The sequence below is a fragment of the Chiloscyllium plagiosum genome, unplaced genomic scaffold (assembly GCF_037043375.1).
Source record: "Chiloscyllium plagiosum isolate Xiang-an unplaced genomic scaffold, Cpla_swu_hap1 HiC_scaffold_24, whole genome shotgun sequence".
Taxonomy (NCBI): Eukaryota; Metazoa; Chordata; class Chondrichthyes; order Orectolobiformes; family Hemiscylliidae; genus Chiloscyllium; species Chiloscyllium plagiosum.
Genome location: NW_028270162.1, coordinates 51739640 through 51760492, shown reverse-complemented (window position 1 = coordinate 51760492; position 20853 = coordinate 51739640). Strand labels below are relative to the sequence as shown.

At 49.3% G+C, this 20853-nt stretch overlaps 1 protein-coding gene across 7 annotated transcripts in view; it reads right to left on the bottom strand.

Moving 5' to 3' along the window:
• The window catches only part of LOC122562805 (paxillin-like), a 166092-nt gene that overhangs the window by 64718 nt on the left and 80521 nt on the right, over window positions 1–20853 (bottom strand). Inside the window, exon 1 of one of the 7 annotated variants that reach the window (XM_043716039.2) lies at window positions 5268–5389. The exons of the other annotated variants lie outside the window; for them this stretch is intronic. The gene's annotated coding sequence lies outside the window, so the exon portion shown is untranslated. Of the gene's footprint in view, window positions 1–5267; window positions 5390–20853 lie in introns of those variants that run through there. 7 annotated transcript variants of the gene reach the window in all.

The window sequence follows — 20853 nt, the reverse complement described above, 5'->3', positions numbered from 1 at the left end:
TCAATTTCCCACAACTGCAATATTTCACTGATAAGATTCTTTGTCAACCAATGTTTCTAGTTTGTTTTGTTTTTATAGCTACAGTTTTGAAGTGTAACACATTGCTCCTATTTTTGGTTACTCACCCTCACATAGGGCATACAGAAAATGATCCCTTCACCTGTGCCTAATACTTTGGCTGACAGCTGTTTTCTTGAGCAATATATACAGACTTCCATGCTTCACTCAGACCTATCCATTGATTGGAGTGAAACTCCATTCATATTTTATTCCCCATGAAATTCTTTGCAGCTTGAACATGAAGTATGCACAATTAGAAGAAGAGATTAATCCATTACTTTAATAGACTTCAGCAAGATCAACATTTGCGTTACTTGTTCACCAACACTCATTTCGGGTTTTTTTTTAATTCAGAGGGAGCCAGCAGGTAAACTCTAAACATAAACCAATCTATTTCTACAAGTTCCACTGAACTTTGCAGTATACGAGGTTCAAACTAAGCCTATTCACAAAAAGCAACAACATAGGAGAGACAGTATTCACAAGCTGCAAATTCAATACATTTGCTTGGACATAGGACTTGCATTGATCATAGGACTCACATTGACTATCACACATTCTTAAATAATTATATATACATGGCGCTACTTGGGGCTGGTGCAAATATCTATGTTTACTCAGTACATAAAAATAGCACAGAATCTACTCCTAAATGCACAACACACAAAAATCACCTACAGTTCAACTTTAATCCTACACCACCAGCTCTACTAATTCATTCAAACTCCCATCCTACATTCTCAACATATTACAAACTCTCCACTCTATACATTGACATATATATTTGATACACAACCTGACATGCCCCAAAGCATTAAGATCCCTTCTATTTTGTACAAAGTATTAATCCAGGATTGCACCAAAATTTAACATGACTCCACAATGTACATTGTAATGCTGTAAACAAAGATCAATGATAAAGTACATTAGGAGTTCACAAATTTCACATACTGGTTTGATGTAGGAAACACTGTCTTATATGTTCTTGCTTGACACCATGACTTGTGTTCCAATAAGAACAGCAATCTTAAGCAATAACAGAGGTGTATCAGATACCATGCTGTAGACATCATTAATCTGGCTTTATAGGGAGGGGCAAATTGCTGCAGCAAAAAGCACCTATCCATAAAGTGCAAGATCCAATGTTTCTCTATGTAAAACCCGTGTCTAGACTCAGAAGCAGCATGTGGTTAACACATCACCTTAATAGGCACTTCTACCTCATTACTCAGTTCACTGCTGCCCACCTATCATAATTTCAATGCTTGGAAACCATACTCAGCAACGTTATATTTCTTGGCATAAGCATTGTTAATGCGATCATTCATTTTGTTCAGTGGCCGTGGAATGCAAGGGGTATGCCACTTCATTACACAGATCGTAACAAGAACCATTAAACAATAAGGGTATAAGAAAGAGAGCTAAACTGTACAAGGGATTTAAAGCAAAAATTGCATTTCTATGGTTCTTTTCATAATCATGGCAGGTTTCAACCCCATTGTAGCCAATGAAGTGTTTCTGACAAACAATCACAATTTTAATGCAGAAAAACAAAGCAACCAGTTTGTACACACAAACATCTAATGACAAAATAATCTGTTTTTAATAAAGTTGGTTGTGGATTAAATATTGGCCAGGAAACCATTAGAAAACTACAATGCTCTTCTTCAAATAATGTTATGGATCTTTTATGTTCACCTGAGATTACAGATGGGACTTGGTTTAATGTCTCATCTGAAAGATAACATTTTTGGCAAGAGTCCTCCCTTAATTCTATATTGAAATTCAACTAAGATCGTGTATTCAAGGGCTTTCGAGTGGGATTTTAACTCTCAGCTTTCAGACTATGAAGTTAACAATGACCATCGGCCGACACTTGAAACAGGGTTCAATCTAAAACAACTGACTCACAAGAACAAAATCAAAAATTGCACCGAATTACATCAAGCAGATGCTATGACACCACACAACAATCACCAGGCAGGGGCGTTCCCTCCCAGTTGGGGAACACTTCAGCGGTCAGGGACATTTGATCTCGGACCTTTGGGTAGCCATTCTCCAAAGTGGACTTCGGACAGGCAACAAAGCACAGTGGCCGAGCAGAGGCTGATAGTCAAGTTTGGTACCCATGAGGATGGCCTCAACAGAGACCTTGGGTTCATGTCACACTATCGGTGATCCCACTGCACTATACACTCACACACACACACGCACACTTACATATTCACACACACACACTTACATATTCACACACACACACACCCTCTCGTACACACACATACACCTCCCAAACTCTCACCCTCTCATAGCTTATCACATTCATAGTTTATCAAGCTTGCACTCATGCAACACACACTTTATCACGTGCACTCAGCCGCGCACACTCACTCAGTCTCTCCTGCACATGCACGTGCACACAAATTTATGGCATGAATTTGTATTTGCAGATACATTTTATTTTGCTCAAAAAATGCAGAACCAGCAAGCAGTCAATGCAGGCAGTGAATCCAAATAATATTTGTAATTCCAGTTTGGAAATAGAACCAGTCGGAATCAAGATTGGTCTGACTCACACCTTTAAGGCCTTGTCTGAGCTGAGATGTCACCTTTTGTGATAAAACCTTAAATTATCTTGAGAATGTGACTTAAAAGAAGTTCGGTGATTTACATACTAAAGAACCAAAACCAGCAAATCTATTCTAAAAGATGAAAGACTTAACAATCTAGGTTTGTTCAATGCATCATGGTATCACTGTAATCTTTTGCTATACATTCTGTGTCTTATGGTCCTGCTTCACAATCACCTGATGAAGCAGCAATGTTTCAAAACCAATGCTTCCAAATAAACCTGTTAGATTATAACCTGGTGTTGTATGATCTCTAACTCAGTAATATTAGGCTCATTCATATTGGTATGAATGATTTAACATTGTCAACAATTCAATTCACTAATTCAAGCTACCACTACTAGCACTATCACTGTGAAAAGCTTAAAACAATCAGCATTGGGGGGATTTAAGGAAAAATTCTTTTACCCCCATTGGATGGTGGGAATCAGGAATATACTGCCTGGGAGTGTAGAAGAGGCAGGAAAGACAGAATCTTTAAACAGTACTTGGATGAGTACTTGAAATGTAATGACATTAAATAGTACTGGCCAAGTGCTGGCAGGTGGGATTAGAGCGGACAGATCTGCACAGACTTGATGTAAACGGTCAAGAGTGTGGTGCTGGAAAAGCACAGCAGGTCAAGCAGCATTCAAGGGGCAGAAAATTAGACGTTTTGGGCAAAAGCGCTTCCTCACGCTGCCTGACCTGCTGTGCTTTTCCAGCACCACACTCTTGACTCTAATCTCCAGCGTCTGCAGTACTCACTTTCGCCCGATGGGCTAAAGGGCCTCTTCTATTCTCTGTGGCTATGAAACTTAAAATGAAGGGCTTACAATGAAAAACTCAGCAATCTGAGATACTGCAATACAACTATGAATAGGAGATCTTACAAACAACATTGTCATTTGTTTAGTGGAGCAGTGGGTGGCGTGTGTACCTCTGAGGCTATAACTCCAGACTCAAGTACCACTCCAGGATTTAATGGTCAAGGAAAGGTGTATCCAAGTTACTGACAATCAGGTTGAGGATCAATTTGTAAATCCTCCCAACTTAAGCGCATGGCAGGTGATAAGAGTGGAAGAGATACCGAGTCAACCATTTAATGGAAAGAAAATTTAAACTTGGTCTATGTTGACTGGGTTGGTGCCAAGAGCAGGGAGTTCAATCACCATTCCAGCTGAAATGGATGTGGGACCTGCCTCCTTTATCCTCCGTGTGGTGGAGGTCCTGGTGCAGTAGTTTGGACTTGACTTCAGGCAGGCAACTAAAAAACTACAACTTGTTTGTCTTCCTCATTCACAAAAGACATCCAGTTATCCAGAAGTTAATTTAGCAACCAGGAACTGCAATCTTATTGTATGATTACTGAGCAAACAACAACTATAGCCAATTAAATACTTAGCAAAGCCTCTTTATTAACTCTTAACCATTTTAAAATATTATTTTCAACCTCCAACCTCTGTTCTTGTGATACTTTTATTTAATGCACAACTCAAACATCAGCATCAGTATTTTTTTAAAGGAAGGAAAATATTGTCCGAGCGGGGCACAGATGCAAAATGTGAAGTATTACTGTGGAGACCAGCCTCATAAAACCTTTTACTATGCAAGAATAATAACTAAAAGAGCAAAGTAAATCAACACTGATATTACAGACTAGCTTATTTGTGCAAAAGTCTTCTGCCATGGGCATTTACACTCAAAATCTTCTAACTCAAAGGCAAACAAGTAGCACTTCCACCTCCCCAAATCAGTTCAAGAACCCACCATGAATACAAACCTTAGTCTAAGGTGCAGTTTTGTCCTCTCATCCTGAGCTTTCAGTTTGGTTTAATTGGCAGACTTCTCATTTCTTAGCCCTGAGCACAAGACTTCCTTTGCTGCCTTTCACCATTTCACTAAAAAGCTACCCTACCCTTTGACCAATTTGCACTAACATCTTGTGACTCTGTTTTTTTTTTGTAATATCTCTATGCAGCACCTTGAGATGTACTTTAAAGTTAAAGGTGCTATGTAAGTGTTGCTTTTGAGAAGAGGAATCCTTACACTTTTCAACCAATAGAACAGAAACAAATTATCTATCATTTATCTCATTTACTTTGTCTGCTTTAGAAACCCCCACCCAGTGTCCTAAACGACAACTGTCGATACTCCCAAGACAGATTGTTCAGTTACCTTCTTGCCGTTTGTGGGAGCTTACTGTTGCAGACTGACTGCTGGGTTTCTCAACATTTGAATAGTGGATTACAGTCCAACACTTATCCTGTTTTTATATTTAACCTGTTTTCCAAATCAACCTGTTTATAGATGAACCTCTGGAGCTGGTGGGACTTTAACCTGGCCTGACAGTCCAGGGTAGGGACACTACCAGTGTGCCACAAAAGGACCCTTAAAGTGCCTTTGGACACCCTCTTTGAGGTTTTAAGAAATACTATAGAAATATGCTATTTTCTCATTTGCCACTGATTGAGTTCAGTTGGCTATTTCAGATATAACAACAGAACTGGACTCCAAAAGCAATTTAGTAGCTGTGAAATATTTCAGAGCACAAATACAATATCTCTCACCAACCAGATCAAATTAAAGGCATCATCTTACTCGTAACAATTTTACCAAGACCAGCAGAGCATTTCCAGGTAGTCAAATCCAGTCTTGAAAATATTGGCGAAATATCTGATCTAGTTCCATGCAGAATATTCACAGAAACATTATGTTCTTCACCTCTGCTAATATCTTCCACTCTTCTGATTCTTACCATTTCCACACAGTGACTGGCAGTATTTCCACATAATTGCGCAAGAAAGTGGTTAATTTTCATTATGCAACTTTCAAACCACAACAGCAAAACTCTGCATCAGACCTAAATGAGAGTACTAGCACTAACCAGCTGAATGCCCTCTGGAATTTCTTACACAGCCTGTTAAAATGCCTATAGCCTAGATATTAAATGCTGCACAAAAATCTGGGATGTACATAAGCCTCAAATACTAGAACCTCTGCCAAAGATTTTGAACTAAAGGTAAAGAGAGGAACTAAATGTCACAGCACATAACCAGCATCAATCTGTTTCCTTTGATACAAGATAAAACCTTCCTCCTTTGGGTGTTCTAGAATTTTGTTGATTGCAATGACTTAGTTGTTTGAAAGAGACAGAAGATTCTGCAAAAGATACTGTGGAGATGGAAGACAAACCATGAGATTTGAAATTATACACTGAACAAACAGATGCAGAAACAGTAATGGACTTAGGGCAAGAATAAAACAGGTAATTGAATATGCACATATTTGGATGATCTAGCAATGAGGCACCAAAGTCGGCTTATTACAGACAAAATAAGGATGATAGTTGACTCAGCAGGCAACTAGATACAAAGCATGGTTGACAGAAGAAAACCAAACTGTTTAGTAGATATAAGCAAGCATGATAAATTTTCAGTGGGTAATGCACGGGTAGAACTTGAAGAGGCATTGTTTCAGTAATCATCGTACATACTGAAATAATAAATCTTCTTTCACTTAACCTTTCATTGTCTCAAAAGGTGGTTCAAATGAAATGTTCTTCTGCTATGCATTTACTATTGAATTGCCAATTTGGACATAATGAGCCTAGTTAATTGTATTACGTTATAAAGCAATGTTGACTGAAGCATAAATGTTGACTGGGACACCAGTGAATTCCACTGGTTTTCTTCCAGTTGGTCCATTTATCATTTGCTTTGTTCCAATTCTAAGTCTCATCTAAAAGGCTGATTCTCAGGCTTATATGGGACTTGAACACATAGCCAACTATCTCAGAAGCAAGATTGCTACAATTAAACCAATGCCGATTAGAGCAGAAGTTGCAACCACAACTGAGCCTACTAAAAATTTATTTACAGGGCATACACAAAGGAAATGGGTGGATCTGATTTTTTTGTATTCTAGGATATTAAAGGAAGTAGCTAGAGATAGTGGATGCATCAATAGCAATCTTCCAATAATCCTTGGAACGTCCCAGAGGTTTGGAAAACTGCTAATTTTAACATCCTTATTGAAAAAGGAAGGGAGATAGAAAATAAGTAACTATAAGCCAGTTAGCTTAATATCTATCTCTCAGAACATGTTAATATGTTTAAAAAATACAATGACAGAGCATTTAGAAATACATATTATAATCAGAGTCAGCATGATGCCATGAAGGGAATTAATGTCTGGTAAAATAATTACTATTTTGTTCAGGAGGTAACACATACGATAGATAAAGGAAGACTCAAACCATGTTCAAATGGGATAAGCAGTCATTGTTTTTACCCATAAGGAATACTTCATAAGAGCACATGGTATTGGGGTTAATATCTTAGCATGGATACGGGTGCAGCCTCCAAGGGGGTGTCATATCACATCTGAATAGGTTAAGTTAAAAATATCTGTTAGCATGGCTAACTAATAGAAGACAGATAAGGGGATGGGGGCATTTTCAGATAGCAATCTTAGGACTGGGCAAGATGTTGACACAATACTGCAGTTGAGGTTGAACTATTCAAGTTCCATTAAGGTTCAGTATGATTTGCTTTTATACTCTTCACTCTTTTTTTTTATAAAGCTAAGGATTCCACACCTTTAACTATCATCTCCACTCGGCACATCAGCTTCAAACTGTAAAGTTCTCTATTCTTAAACCCACTTTAAAATTGTGCCCATTATATTTTGCCCTCCAAGGCCCCAGTCCAAGACAGCTCTTGAGGCCCGGGTTTGTGACCCTGCCTCTAACCCAGAATTTCGGTTCAAATCCTATTGCATAACTTGATGGCCAAAGAAGGTGCTTTCGTGATGCAAACAGGAGAGATTCAACGGTGATGCTCCTGCTTCTTGCATACTGCCCAACCTGCTGTGCTTTTCCAGTGCCACACCTTTAGAGTCTGACTCTCTAGCATCTGCAGTCCTCACTTTCTCCTGGGAGAGATTCCTAGTTAACTATGTGATGGAAGAACAACTTAGATTCCCTGAATGAACTGTAACACACCACCAGAACCCAAAAATACACTGAGGCCAGCTGTGATGGCCCTCATGCCATAATGACTGAGATTCATAATAAACAAAACTTAATAAACAATAATAAACAATTCTTAAACTTAACCTCCCTTTCATTCTCTATTTGTCCAAAATTTAAAGAACGGAATAAAAGCCAGATATGTGGGTGAGCCATCTCAAATACTCAGGGCTAGAATGCACTGCAATTCAATTACACTCAGAGAGCAATTCAAGAAATAACACTGCATCTGCAAAGCATCTGCAAAACTAGAGTATACAGCACAGATAAACCATCAATAAGCTCACAGCTAGTTTAACTAAAATTCTGGCAAATGCTAATTACTGCTGCAGAATTACATTTTTAAAGGCTGTTAGAAAAACATAAGCAGAGTAGAATGTGTCTAAACAATACAGATTATAAATATGGAAGCAAGCATATTTTCATAATGAACAAGGTAAACAAAGGCAGAAGACAAAGGCTTAGAAATTGACAGAAGAGTGACAGGGGTAAAAGAGGCACATAACTGGAAACAAAGCAAAATGTAGAGAAAACCAAGCAAAATTGACAACATCAATTGTGAAAAACAAACAACAAAAGACACAGAACACATAAGTCACATTTAGCATCCTTACAAAAACATCAATCCATCTTTAAAAGCAACACCAATTATTGACTATTGAAGTCCAATTTTGGAGTCCAATATGTTCTGCTCACATTCAGCAGGATTTAATTACATAAATATTAATAATGACCACATGCAAAAAAAAAGGTTCTATTTTACTAAAGCAAGCACAGTGTGATTCTCTATTAGCATGCTTCTTCACTGAAAATCATCAAAGTTTCCTTACATATTACTGTTGGAAAATGATGGATGATAGAGAACCTGTTCGTTGTCCTTTGATACTGGATTTATTGTTTTCTAATTTCCCTAACTGACATTTTAGTTTTCCCCTACAAAGTGATTATCCAGAATCTTTCACAATTAAGAAAATTTCATTCCCAACCTGCATAACACAAACACAAAATAATATCTGTCCACTACACCTTATAAAGTCACATCAATTAATGAGATTGTTACCCACAAAGGTAGGCTTGAAATAAACGAGTAAGGCTGAGGGGTGACCTTATAGAGATTTATAAGATCCTGAGGGGACATAGATAAGGTGAATAGCAAGTCTTTTCCTTAGGACGAGTGAGTTCAAAACTAGGGGGCATATTTTTAAGGTGAAAGGGGAAAAATATAAGAGGGGCCTGAGGGGCAACATTTTCACACAGAGGTGGATCAGGTGTGGAAAGAACTGCCAGAGGAAGTGGTAAATGGAGTTTGAGAAACTGGTCGGCATGAACAAGTTACACCAAAAGGGTCTGTTTGCATGCTGTAGAACTCTATAAAAGTAAATTTAACATTAATAATAATTGCGAAAAAAACTTGACTGGATTTCTAAGAGCTGAAAATGTGTTGCTGGAAAAGCGCAGCAGGTCAGGCAGCATCCAAGGAACAGGAGAATCGACGTTTCGGGCATAAGCCCTTCTACATGGATTTCTAAGAGTCAAATTATGGGATTTCACAGTCTGACCTTGCACACGATCTATAACTTGGATGACTACCTGGTATAAGAAAACATCAATTCTTTTTTCTAAAGCAAACAAGCCAAATACCTCTTCAGATTCCTATATTACAACGTTCAGGGTAACAAAAATACAGAATGTACTTCATAAATTGGGTAAATTTCTAATATTTTGCTATTCAAAAATTCTATGAATGTTATCTTTAAAACCTATCAATTTTCTTTGCTTGCTGTGTTAGTAGAAATACTATACGGTGAAGAAGAGTAATTGGAGAATTAAGTCAGAAAAACCGTTACAAGTTCAACTATTATTACAGCACTGAAAGAGCATCAAGAGATAAATCAATAAATCTGAGAGTCCAAGCTAAAACCTGAATTAGAAGCAATCCCTGGTTAACAAAGCAGTGAAGTTGATTGTAGTTATGTTGATGTTACACCGTCCAGCAATGCAGTGGTCCAGGCAAAACAAAATCAAACATTCTCATTTCTCCAAATGTCAAATGCCAATAATCAGGAAAAGTCAATGGAAGTTTACATAGTATCAATTATCCTACTAGTCATCAACATTATCTCATTAAACACAAGTTCCATTGCCCACACTGTACATTATACAATTTAATGTAAAATCCTGTGTTCCTATTGCTCATCGACTCAAATTTTGTATAATTTTCCATGTCCTTGGTATAAACTGTAATGTCTATTTTAAACAATTTGAACAGCCTGGGTGCCACATCAATTGAAAGACAGACAGTCATACAGTATGGATAGGTTCTTCATTTAAATTGAAGCTTAGCTCCATATGGAGGCTCATGGTTCAAGTGCGTGTCTGAAAACTATTGTGGCCAACTACGAATTGGCTCACAGCCCAAGCTAATTGCAGTCCTGGAATCAATATGGATTTCCCTTTTCAGCTTTGTTTCTCATGTTTCTTTAACTCTTACTGTGTATAATCTCCACTCACCAGGTCATTTCTTTCTAATCGCTGAAAATTTGATTTCTTCTACAAAGAGCTGGAGACCATAGCTCCTGGTATTTCAAAATTGTTTATAAAGTTGCAAATTAATTGCACAAAGGAGCACAGGAAACTCTTTTGGATAACATGAAATCATCAAAAAGGAAGGGGAGAGCAAGGCAGAGGTCAGGAAATGAGTATGCAGAATAGATTGTTTGAGGGGACTGGTGGCTAGTGATATCACTCAACTGGAATAGAAAAACAATTTGCAAAATCAAGTTACATAGATACATCAAATCATAATTTGTTACTACATTAGGCAAGTACTACACAGAAGCGAGTGAAAATCCCACATTAATATTTTAAAATTGGGGTTTTTTTAGAGAAATAATGAAAGGCTTAGATAAGCAAGCTGATAGCGTTTCTGTTGAATAAATGGATTAGTAACCATTATTAAGAGTAGACTGAAAAGAATTGAGCCCAATATTGGAAGCACATATACAAAAAGAGACATTGAGCTGTACAGCACAGAAACAGACCCTTCGGTCCAACTCATTCATGCTGACCAGGTATCCTAAATTAACCTCGTTCCATTTACCAGCATTTGGCCCATATCCCTCTAAATCCTTTCTATTCATGTACCCATCCAGATGCCTTTTAAATGTTGTAATTGTACCAGCCTCTACCACCTCCTCTGACAGCTCATTCCATACATGCACCTACGTCTGTGTGAAAATGTTGCCCCTTAGGTACCAAGTACAGCAACCGCTCTGCCCAGGATTGTAAGGAAGTACAGAAGGTTGTGAGTACAGCCCAAACCAACACGGAAGCCAACCTCCCATTCATAAACTCCACTTACACTTCTCATTGCCATGGAAAGGCTGCCAACATCATCAAAGATCCAGCAAACCCTGGAAATGATCTTCCATCAGGCAGAAGACTCAGAAGCTTGAACACATGTACCAGCAGCTTCAGGAACAGCTTCTCCCCAGCCGTTAGACTGATGAATGGACTCCCTTGCCTCAAATAATGATGATCTTGCTTACATTCTGTGCAATGTAACCTGTATGCCTCTAAATTTTTTTTTTTAACATCCTATGATCTGCCTTTACTGTTCATAAACAAAGCTTTTCACTGTACTTCAGTACACGTGACAATAAATCAACCAACCAATCTACCTCAGTAATACTCTCCTACAATCTCTTCCGTCAGGCAGACGATACAAAAGCTTAAACAAATGCACTAACAGGTTCAAGAACAGCTTCTTCTCTGCCGTTATTAGACTGATGAATGGACTCTAACTTCAAATAATGTTGATCTTGCTTTGCGTGTCTCCTGTGCAGTATGCCTCGCTCTGCATAAGCATTCTACGATCTGTATGTTCTCTTTTGCTAAGATCTGCCTGTATTGCTTGTACGACAAAGCTTTTCACTGTAATTGGTATATGTGACTACGATAAATCAAATCAAATCAAACTGCACAAATCACACTGACAGTCAGGTGAAACATATAAGCAAGTGTGCCCACATGTCAGCCGCTTCAGAGTCAGATCCTACAACCTTTTAGTCTCACTCAACATAAATCTTGCATTGTAGACTCTCAGTAGCTGTGCATTCTTGGGGGTTGGGGCTAAAATAGCAAAATTTCAAAGTGGCCTTTAGAGCATATTTAAAGTATTTCAGTTGCCCACTACTTCAAAGTACAGCTCACCTTAGAGCTCAAAGTTTTATAATCAGGCACAGGTGCATGGCCACACCAAAGTATGCAGATGCTTTTGATTGTGACCTCAGTTTCAGGTATATTGTCACACTTGAGGGCACTATTAAGCACCATGTCCTGGCACATGATGACAATGATATATATAGTGCTTGCGAGGGGAAGTAGGCAGGTCATTTCAGTTTGAATCCCAACTCATACAGTGGACTGGTGAGGGCAAGTTTCATACATTTTGAGTTTTGTTAGAGTTCCTGCTCCGATGTGCAAATATTGAAATAGTTCTGCAATCTAGCAAGCAACACCAGTAGATGCAGTATTTTGTAAGTGGAAACCAGCGAGGTGGCAGATCTTGGCCACAACCTTGCATATTTATTCATAACCATACGGCGTTACTTGATCCTGAAGAAGGCTTCTGCCCGAAACGTCCATTCTCCTGCTCCTTGGATGCTGCCTGACCTGCTGCGCTTTTCCAGCAACACATTTTTCAGCGGTGTTACTTGATCCTCAGGTATAGGTTGAATCATTAAATTCAGTTTAAAATGTCCTTTCATCTTAATCAGCCTGATAATCTGCCTTTTCTCTTTACAGATGTTATTGCCTATTTATAGCGCTCTACTTTAATTTGAAATTCATTCGAATTCTAAATTGCTAATTCAACCCAATGCCATGGCACTTATCTAAACGTTGATAGAGAGCAGTGGTATGATGGCATGGTGCTAGCATTCAGCAGTAGGTGACCACAGATACATAACTTACACTCTTACAGTGCTTTTATTATTACAAAATGTACGAAGTGCATCACAGAAAAGATAATTGAAAAGCCAGCAGGTAACATTCATGCTGTATAACTGCCAGATTATGGCCATCTCAAATAAGAGAAATTCCAGTCATCACTTTTAACAGCATCATCATCTTAAAAGGTTTCTTAACTGGACTGAAGTTGAACATGATCAATACACCAGTACAGTGGAAACAAAAGCGGGCAAGAGACTATGATGAATGGAACCTCTGTACCATCTGTAGGGCTGCATTCATGTGAGTAAAATACTTGCCTGGCTAGGTGCACAGTAGTTAGTACCAACCAGGCAGAAACAATGTGCATGATTTGCAACCTTGGATTCAACATTCATTCTTCCATCAAAGAGAGTAACAAGCAGCATTAGATTCTTTCAACAGCAACCAACTCTTCTGTGACTTCTACCACCAAGGTGGATAAATACAACAATATCAAAGGAAGGCCAGTGCCTTCAAACTCCCTACCAATCTCTCACCATTCTCATTTGGATCTACTTCTTTCTCAGGTGATCCCTCGGAGAGAGATCAATGTTTGCCATGGATTCCCAGGGCAAGGACAAAGAGCAAGAGAAAAAAAAAAGATGAAGGAAATTGATAGAATTCTCTCCAATTGCTTACAGCCTATGAAAAGGTGGAAATGGAGAGAAGAGAAAAGTAAAAAGATATAGAGGAATAAAGACAGACCCTGCATCAGATATCAGCAGTCAACTATCTAAATGTGTGGCGCTGGAAAAGCACAGTCGATTAGGCAGCACCCGAGGAGCAGGAGAGTTGACATTTCGAGCATTAGCTCTTCATCAGGAGAGAGCCAGCGCGTGCGCGAGAGGGGGGCGGGGGGGGGAGGCAGGCAGAGGGGGGGGGGGCGAGGAGGCAGGCAGAGGGGGGGGGGGGGGCAGGCGGGGGGGGGGGGGGGGGCAGGCAGAAGGGGGGGCAGAGAGCGGGCGGCCGAGGGGAGGCAGAGAGCGGGCGCGCGCGAGGGAGGCAGAGAGCGGGCGCGCGCGAGGGAGGCAGAGAGCGGGCGCGCGCGAGGGAGGCAGAGAGCGGGCGCGCGCGAGGGAGGCAGAGAGCGGGCGCGCGCGAGGGAGGCAGAGAGCGGGCGCGCGCGAGGGAGGCAGAGAGCGGGCGCGCGCGAGGGAGGCAGAGAGCGGGCGCGCGCGAGGGAGGCAGAGAGCGGGCGCGCGCGAGGGAGGCAGAGAGCGGGCGCGCGCGAGGGAGGGAGAGAGAGAGCGGGCGCGCGCGAGGGAGAGAGCGGGCGCGCGCGAGGGAGGGAGAGAGAGAGCGGGCGCGCGCGAGGGAGAGAGCGGGCGCGCGCGAGGGAGAGAGCGGGCGCGCGCGAGGGAGAGAGAGAGCGGGCGCGCGCGAGGGAGGGAGAGAGAGAGCGGGCGCGCGCGAGGGAGAGAGCGGGCGCGCGCGAGGGAGAGAGCGGGCGCGCGCGAGGCAGAGAGCGGGCGCGCGCGAGGCAGAGAGCGGGCGCGCGCGAGGCAGAGAGCGGGCGCGCGCGAGGCAGAGAGCGGGCGCGCGCGAGGCAGAGAGCGGGCACGCGCGAGGCAGAGAGCGGGCGCGCGCGAGGCAGAGAGCGGGCGCGCGCGAGGCAGAGAGCGGGCGCGCGCGAGGCAGAGAGCGGGCGCGCGCGAGGCAGAGAGCGGGCGCGCGCGAGGCAGAGAGCGGGCGCGCGCGAGGCAGAGAGCGGGCGCGCGCGAGGCAGAGAGCGGGCGCGCGCGAGAGGCAGAGAGCGGGCGCGCGCGGGAGGCAGAGAGCGGGCGCGCGCGAGGCAGAGAGCGGGCGCGCGCGAGGCAGAGAGCGGGCGCGCGCGAGAGGCAGAGAGCGGGCGCGCGCGCGGGAGGCAGAGAGCGGGCGCGCGCGCGGGAGGCAGAGAGCGGGCGCGCGCGGGAGGCAGAGAGCGGGCGCGCGCGGGAGGCAGAGAGCGGGCGCGCGCGGGAGGCAGAGAGCGGGCGCGCGCGGGAGGCAGAGAGCGGGCGCGCGCGGGAGGCAGAGAGCGGGCGCGCGCGGGAGGCAGAGAGCGGGCGCGCGCGGGAGGCAGAGAGCGGGCGCGCGCGGGAGGCAGAGAGCGGGCGCGCGCGGGAGGCAGAGAGCGGGCGCGCGCGGGAGGCAGGGAGCGGGCGCGCGCGGGAGGCAGGGAGCGGGCGCGCGCGGGAGGCAGGGAGCGGGCGCGCGCGGGAGGCAGGGAGCGGGCGCGCGCGGGAGGCAGGGAGCGGGCGCGCGCGGGAGGCAGGGAGCGGGCGCGCGCGGGAGGCAGGGAGCGGGCGCGCGAGGGAGGCAGGGAGCGGGCGCGCGAGGGAGGCAGGGAGCGGGCGCGCGAGGGAGGCAGGGAGCGGGCGCGCGAGGGAGGCAGGGAGCGGGCGCGCGAGGGAGGCAGGGAGCGGGCGCGCGAGGGAGGCAGGGAGCGCGCGCGCGGGAGGCAGGGAGCGCGCGCGCGGGAGGCAGGGAGCGCGCGCGCGGGAGGCAGGGAGCGGGCGCGCGGGAGGCAGGGAGCGGGCGCGCGGGAGGCAGGGAGCGGGCGCGCGGGAGGCAGGGAGCGGGCGCGCGGGAGGCAGGGAGCGGGCGCGCGGGAGGCAGGGAGCGGGCGCGCGCGGGAGGCAGGGAGCGGGCGCGCGCGGGAGGCAGGGAGCGGGCGCGCGCGGGAGGCAGGGAGCGGGCGCGCGCGGGAGGCAGGGAGCGGGCGCGCGCGGGAGGCAGGGAGCGGGCGCGCGCGCGCGGGAGGCAGGGAGCGGGCGCGCGCGCGCGGGAGGCAGGGAGCGGGCGCGCGCGCGCGGGAGGCAGGGAGCGGGCGCGCGCGCGCGGGAGGCAGGGAGCGGGCGCGCGCGCGCGGGAGGCAGGGAGCGGGCGCGCGCGCGCGGGAGGCAGGGAGCGGGGCGCGCGCGCGGGAGGCAGGGAGCGGGCGCGCGCGCGGGAGGCAGGGAGCGGGCGCGCGCGCGGGAGGCAGGGAGCGGGCGCGCGCGCGGGAGGCAGGGAGCGGGCGCGCGCGCGCGGGAGGCAGGGAGCGGGCGCGCGCGCGCGGGAGGCAGGGAGCGGGCGCGCGCGCGCGGGAGGCAGGGAGCGGGCGCGCGCGCGCGGGAGGCAGGGAGCGGGCGCGCGCGCGCGGGAGGCAGGGAGCGGGCGCGCGCGCGCGGGAGGCAGGGAGCGGGCGCGCGCGCGCGCGGGAGGCAGGGAGCGGGCGCGCGCGCGCGGGAGGCAGGGAGCGGGCGCGCGCGCGCGCGGGAGGCAGGGAGCGGGCGCGCGCGCGCGGGAGGCAGGGAGCGGGCGCGCGCGCGCGCGGGAGGCAGGGATGAGCGGGCGCTGCGCAGCGCGGGAGGCAGGGAGCGGGCGCGCGCGCGCGGGAGGCAGGGAGCGGGCGCGCGCGCGCGGGAGGCAGGGAGCGGGCGCGCGCGCGGGAGGCAGGGAGCGGGCGCGCGCGCGCGGGAGGCAGAGAGCGGGCGCGCGCGCGCGGGAGGCAGAGAGCGGGCGCGCGCGCGCGGGAGGCAGAGAGCGGGCGCGCGCGCGCGGGAGGCAGAGAGCGGGCGCGCGCGCGCGGGAGGCAGAGAGCGGGCGCGCGCGCGCGGGAGGCAGAGAGCGGGCGCGCGCGCGGGAGGCAGAGAGCGGGCGCGCGCGCGCGGAGGCAGAGAGCGGGCGGGCGCGCGCGGGAGGCAGAGAGCGGGCGCGCGCGCGGGAGGCAGAGAGCGGGCGCGCGCGCGGGAGGCAGAGAGCGGGCGCGCGCGGGAGGCAGAGAGCGGGCGCGCGCGCGGGAGGCAGAGAGCGGGCGCGCGCGCGGGAGGCAGAGAGCGGGCGCGCGCGCGGGAGGCAGAGAGCGGGCGCGCGCGGGAGGCAGAGAGCGGCGCGCGCGAGGGAGGCAGAGAGCGGGCGCGCGCGAGGGAGGCAGAGAGCGGGCGCGCGCGAGGGAGGCAGAGAGCGGGCGCGCGCGAGGGAGGCAGAGAGCGGGCGCGCGCGAGGGAGGCAGAGAGCGGGCGCGCGCGAGGGAGGCAGAGAGCGGGCGCGCGCGAGGGAGGCAGAGAGCGGGCGCGCGCGAGGGAGGCAGAGAGCGGGCGCGCGCGAGGGAGGCAGAGAGCGGGCGCGCGCGAGGGAGGCAGAGAGCGGGCGCGCGCGAGGGAGGCAGAGAGCGGGCGCGCGCGAGGGAGGCAGAGAGCGGGCGCGCGCGAGGGAGGCAGAGAGCGGGCGCGCGCGAGGGAGGCAGAGAGCGGGCGCGCGCGAGGGAGGCAGAGAGCGGGCGCGCGCGAGGGAGGCAGAGAGCGGGCGCGCGCGAGGGAGGCAGAGAGCGGGCGCGCGCGAGGGAGGCAGAGAGCGGGCGCGCGCGAGGGAGGCAGAGAGCGGGCGCGCGCGAGGGAGGCAGAGAGCGGGCGCGCGCGAGGGAGGCAGAGAGCGGGCGCGCGCGAGGGAGGCAGAGAGCGGGCGCGCGCGAGGGAGGCAGAGAGCGGGCGCGCGCGAGGGAGGCAGAGAGCGGGCGCGCGCGAGGGAGGCAGAGAGCGGGCGCGCGCGAGGGAGGCAGAGAGCGGGCGCGCGCGAGGGAGGCAGAGAGCGGGCGCGCGCGAGGGAGGCAGAGAGCGGGCGCGCGCGAGGGAGGCAGAGAGCGGGCGCGCGCGAGGGAGGCAGAGAGCGGGCGCGCGCGAGGGAGGCAGAGAGCGGGCGCGCGCGAGGGAGGCAGAGAGCGGGCGCGCGCGAGGGAGGCAGAGAGCGGGCGCGCGCGAGGGAGGCAGAGAGCGGGCGCGCGCGAGGGAGGCAGAGAGCGGGCGCGCGCGAGGGAGGCAGAGAGCGGGCGCGCGCGAGGGAGGCAGAGAGCGGGCGCGCGCGAGGGAGGCAGAGAGCGGGCGCGCGCGAGGGAGGCAGAGAGCGGGCGCGCGCGAGGGAGGCAGAGAGCGGGCGCGCGCGAGGGAGGCAGAGAGCGGGCGCGCGCGAGGGAGGCAGAGAGCGGGCGCGCGCGAGGGAGGCAGAGAGCGGGCGCGCGCGAGGGAGGCAGAGAGCGGGCGCGCGCGAGGGAGGCAGAGAGCGGGCGCGCGCGAGGGAGGCAGAGAGCGGGCGCGCGCGAGGGAGGCAGAGAGCGGGCGCGCGCGAGGGAGGCAGAGAGCGGGCGCGCGCGAGGGAGGCAGAGAGCGGGCGCGCGCGAGGGAGGCAGAGAGCGGGCGCGCGCGAGGGAGGCAGAGAGCGGGCGCGCGCGAGGGAGGCAGAGAGCGGGCGCGCGCGAGGGAGGCAGAGAGCGGGCGCGCGCGAGGGAGGCAGAGAGCGGGCGCGCGCGAGGGAGGCAGAGAGCGGGCGCGCGCGAGGGAGGCAGAGAGCGGGCGCGCGCGAGGGAGGCAGAGAGCGGGCGCGCGCGAGGGAGGCAGAGAGCGGGCGCGCGCGCGCGAGGGAGGCAGAGAGCGGGCGCGCGCGCGAGGGAGGCAGAGAGCGGCGCACGCGTGAGAGGCAGAGAGCGGGCGCGCGCGTGAGAGGCAGAGACAGAGAGCGAGTGCGCACGAGAGAGTGACCGCGAGCGCGAGAGTGATATAGGCAAGGGGGCTGAGAGACAAATGGAAGGGTGAGGCTGGGGTGGGGAAGGTCACTAGGAATGCGATAGATAGATGAAAGTGGGTGGTGATTGTTATAGTGGGATTGGAGGTGATAGGTGGGAAGGCAGATGGACAAGGAGGATGTTCATGAGGGTGGTGCCGAGTTGGAGGGTTAGATCTGGGATAAGGTGAGGGGACAGAGGAGGAAACCGGTGAAATCAATGCTGGTGCCATGTGGTTGGAGGGTCCCAGGACTTGCATGTCCTTGGCGGAGTGCGAGGGGGAGCTGAAGTGTTCGGCCACAGGGCGGTGGAGTTGATTGGTGCGTGTACCCCAGAGATGTTCTCTGAGATGTTCTGCTTTGCACCGCCAAATCCTAGCCACCCAATGCCTGAAGGAAAAATGCCTAATTTTCCGCTTTGGGGGACTGTCCAACCACACGACATCAATGTTCATTTCACCAGGTTCTTCATCTCCCCTCCCCCCACCTTATCCCAGAACCAACCCTCCAACTTGGCACCGGCCTCTTGAATTGTCCTACCATCTTCATTCCTATTTAACCGCTCCAAGCTCCACTCTGACCTATCACCATCACCCCCCACCTTCATCTACCTATTGCATTCCTAGCTACCTTTCCTTCCCCCCTCCCACATTCACGATGAAGAACTTATGTTTGAAACATCAACTCCCCTGCTTCTCAGATGTTGCCTAACCGGCTGTGTTTTTCCAGCGCCACACTTTTAGACTCTGATCTCAAGCAAATGCAGCTCTCACTCTCTCCTAGTTGATTAGCAGCAGTCAACTGTTAATTAGTCAATCTACTAGTCAGGTTAACGATGGGTTGCACGCCTTAAGGTTTCTTCTTTTTTCTGTGTCTTTTGTCTTCACCACTGCCTGGCTTCAAGGCCAGTTTCAACTTGATAAAACAGGGTTCCTCAGCTTTCACAGTACAGCGTAGTTGTTTTCAATCAGTGTGCCATTGCAAGGACAGAAACATGCATGGAATTTTCAGGCAGCACGCGAGCATTGAGGCCAGCTCCACATTTCTGATCTCCTTCGGAGTCTTGATGTCTATTTTTGCAAGTCAGTATCTGCCGAAAGTCATACCACACGTGTAGGAGAAGGGAAAACTGCTTGGTTATGCACAATGCTTGCGAATGCGTAGAACCAAACATTTGGTATGAGCATGAATATAAAGTGAGACATGGAACTGTTGGTCTCTTTGAAGAGTGCCATGATACTAAAAAGTTTAGGAACCACTGGTCTAGAGCACTCATCCCAGCTGCTAAGGTCAAAATCAAACTATTTTCAAGCAATGTCTCAAGGAATTTCAGAAACCTTTCTGTGATCATTAGTTATTCATCAGCTGGGAATAGGGGAAGCACAAGGAACGTGGTCAATGTTCTAATATAGTAGTCTGCCCAGTGCAATTGCCATCTAACTGCCATTAATGGGCGTTGATGGCAGAGTGGTATTATCATTGGACTGTTAATCCAGAGAGCCAGGCTGATGGTGGAATTTGAATTTATTCGTCTGATGATGACCATAAAACCATTGTCAATTGTCAGGAATACCCATCTGGTTCACTAATGCCCTTCAGGGAAGGAAACTGCCATCCTTACCTGGCCTTGCCTATATGTGACTCCAGACCCACAGCAATGTGGTTGACTCTTAACTCTGGGCAACTAGAGATGGGACATAAAAGCTTGCCGAACCAGCAATGCCCTCATCCGATGTTTGATAAAACAAGAAAATACACCACTTAGGTAGTCCGCCTGCACTTCCTGAAACACGCTTATACTTGTCCATCCAAGTAACACGCAGGATTTTCTAATGGTATAACTCCATCTTGGGTTTGGTTGGAGAAGAACCAATATCTTATCAGCATTTCAAATACTCAATACATCGACTCAATGGGTGTCTTCAAACATGTCTTCAGCGGAGTGACAGGATAACATCCACAGACATCCACATATCAGAAGTCACTTACAGTCATGTGCAATATTTGTTCTTTCTATTCAACCTGCGGAGGTTGAAAAGCTTTCCATGAAACCTGCATTCAATTTGGACACTACGTGGGATGGTAGCTTGGAAGATGGAGAAAGGGTGGGCACAAGCATGCAACTTTGCTTGATGTCAATTCTGTTGGGAAAGGCATCGACTGTCAATCTGTTGTAGAGAATAACAGCAATTATTTCCTCACTGTAGCCTCACAACCCTCAATTATTTCTGTGAACACCTAATGCCGCCCAGGATCTTCCAGATAGCATCCCAATTCTCATACAGTAGAAAGTGCAGTCCTCTTGTCCATTGGTATTCTTGCAATTGTCCCAATTAGTACAAGACAAAATATATCGACAAAAATGTGTAATTTTGTACTTCCAAACAACTAAATTATGTGGAAATAGGTGTTAAGCTATAGAGGTTGATGAGCATGGGAGACTGAAAACAAACTTCACACTATAAGAAGCAAATCGAAGCAATAGGGATTTACTGAGTTGCTGCCAGGTATATTAATTAAAACATTCTAAAAATTGGTGGTGTAGTGGACAGTGAAGAAGGTCACATCAGAGTACAATGGGAACTTGATCAGATGGGCCAATGACTGGCAGATGGAATTTAGTTTAGTAACTATAAGTGTTGCATT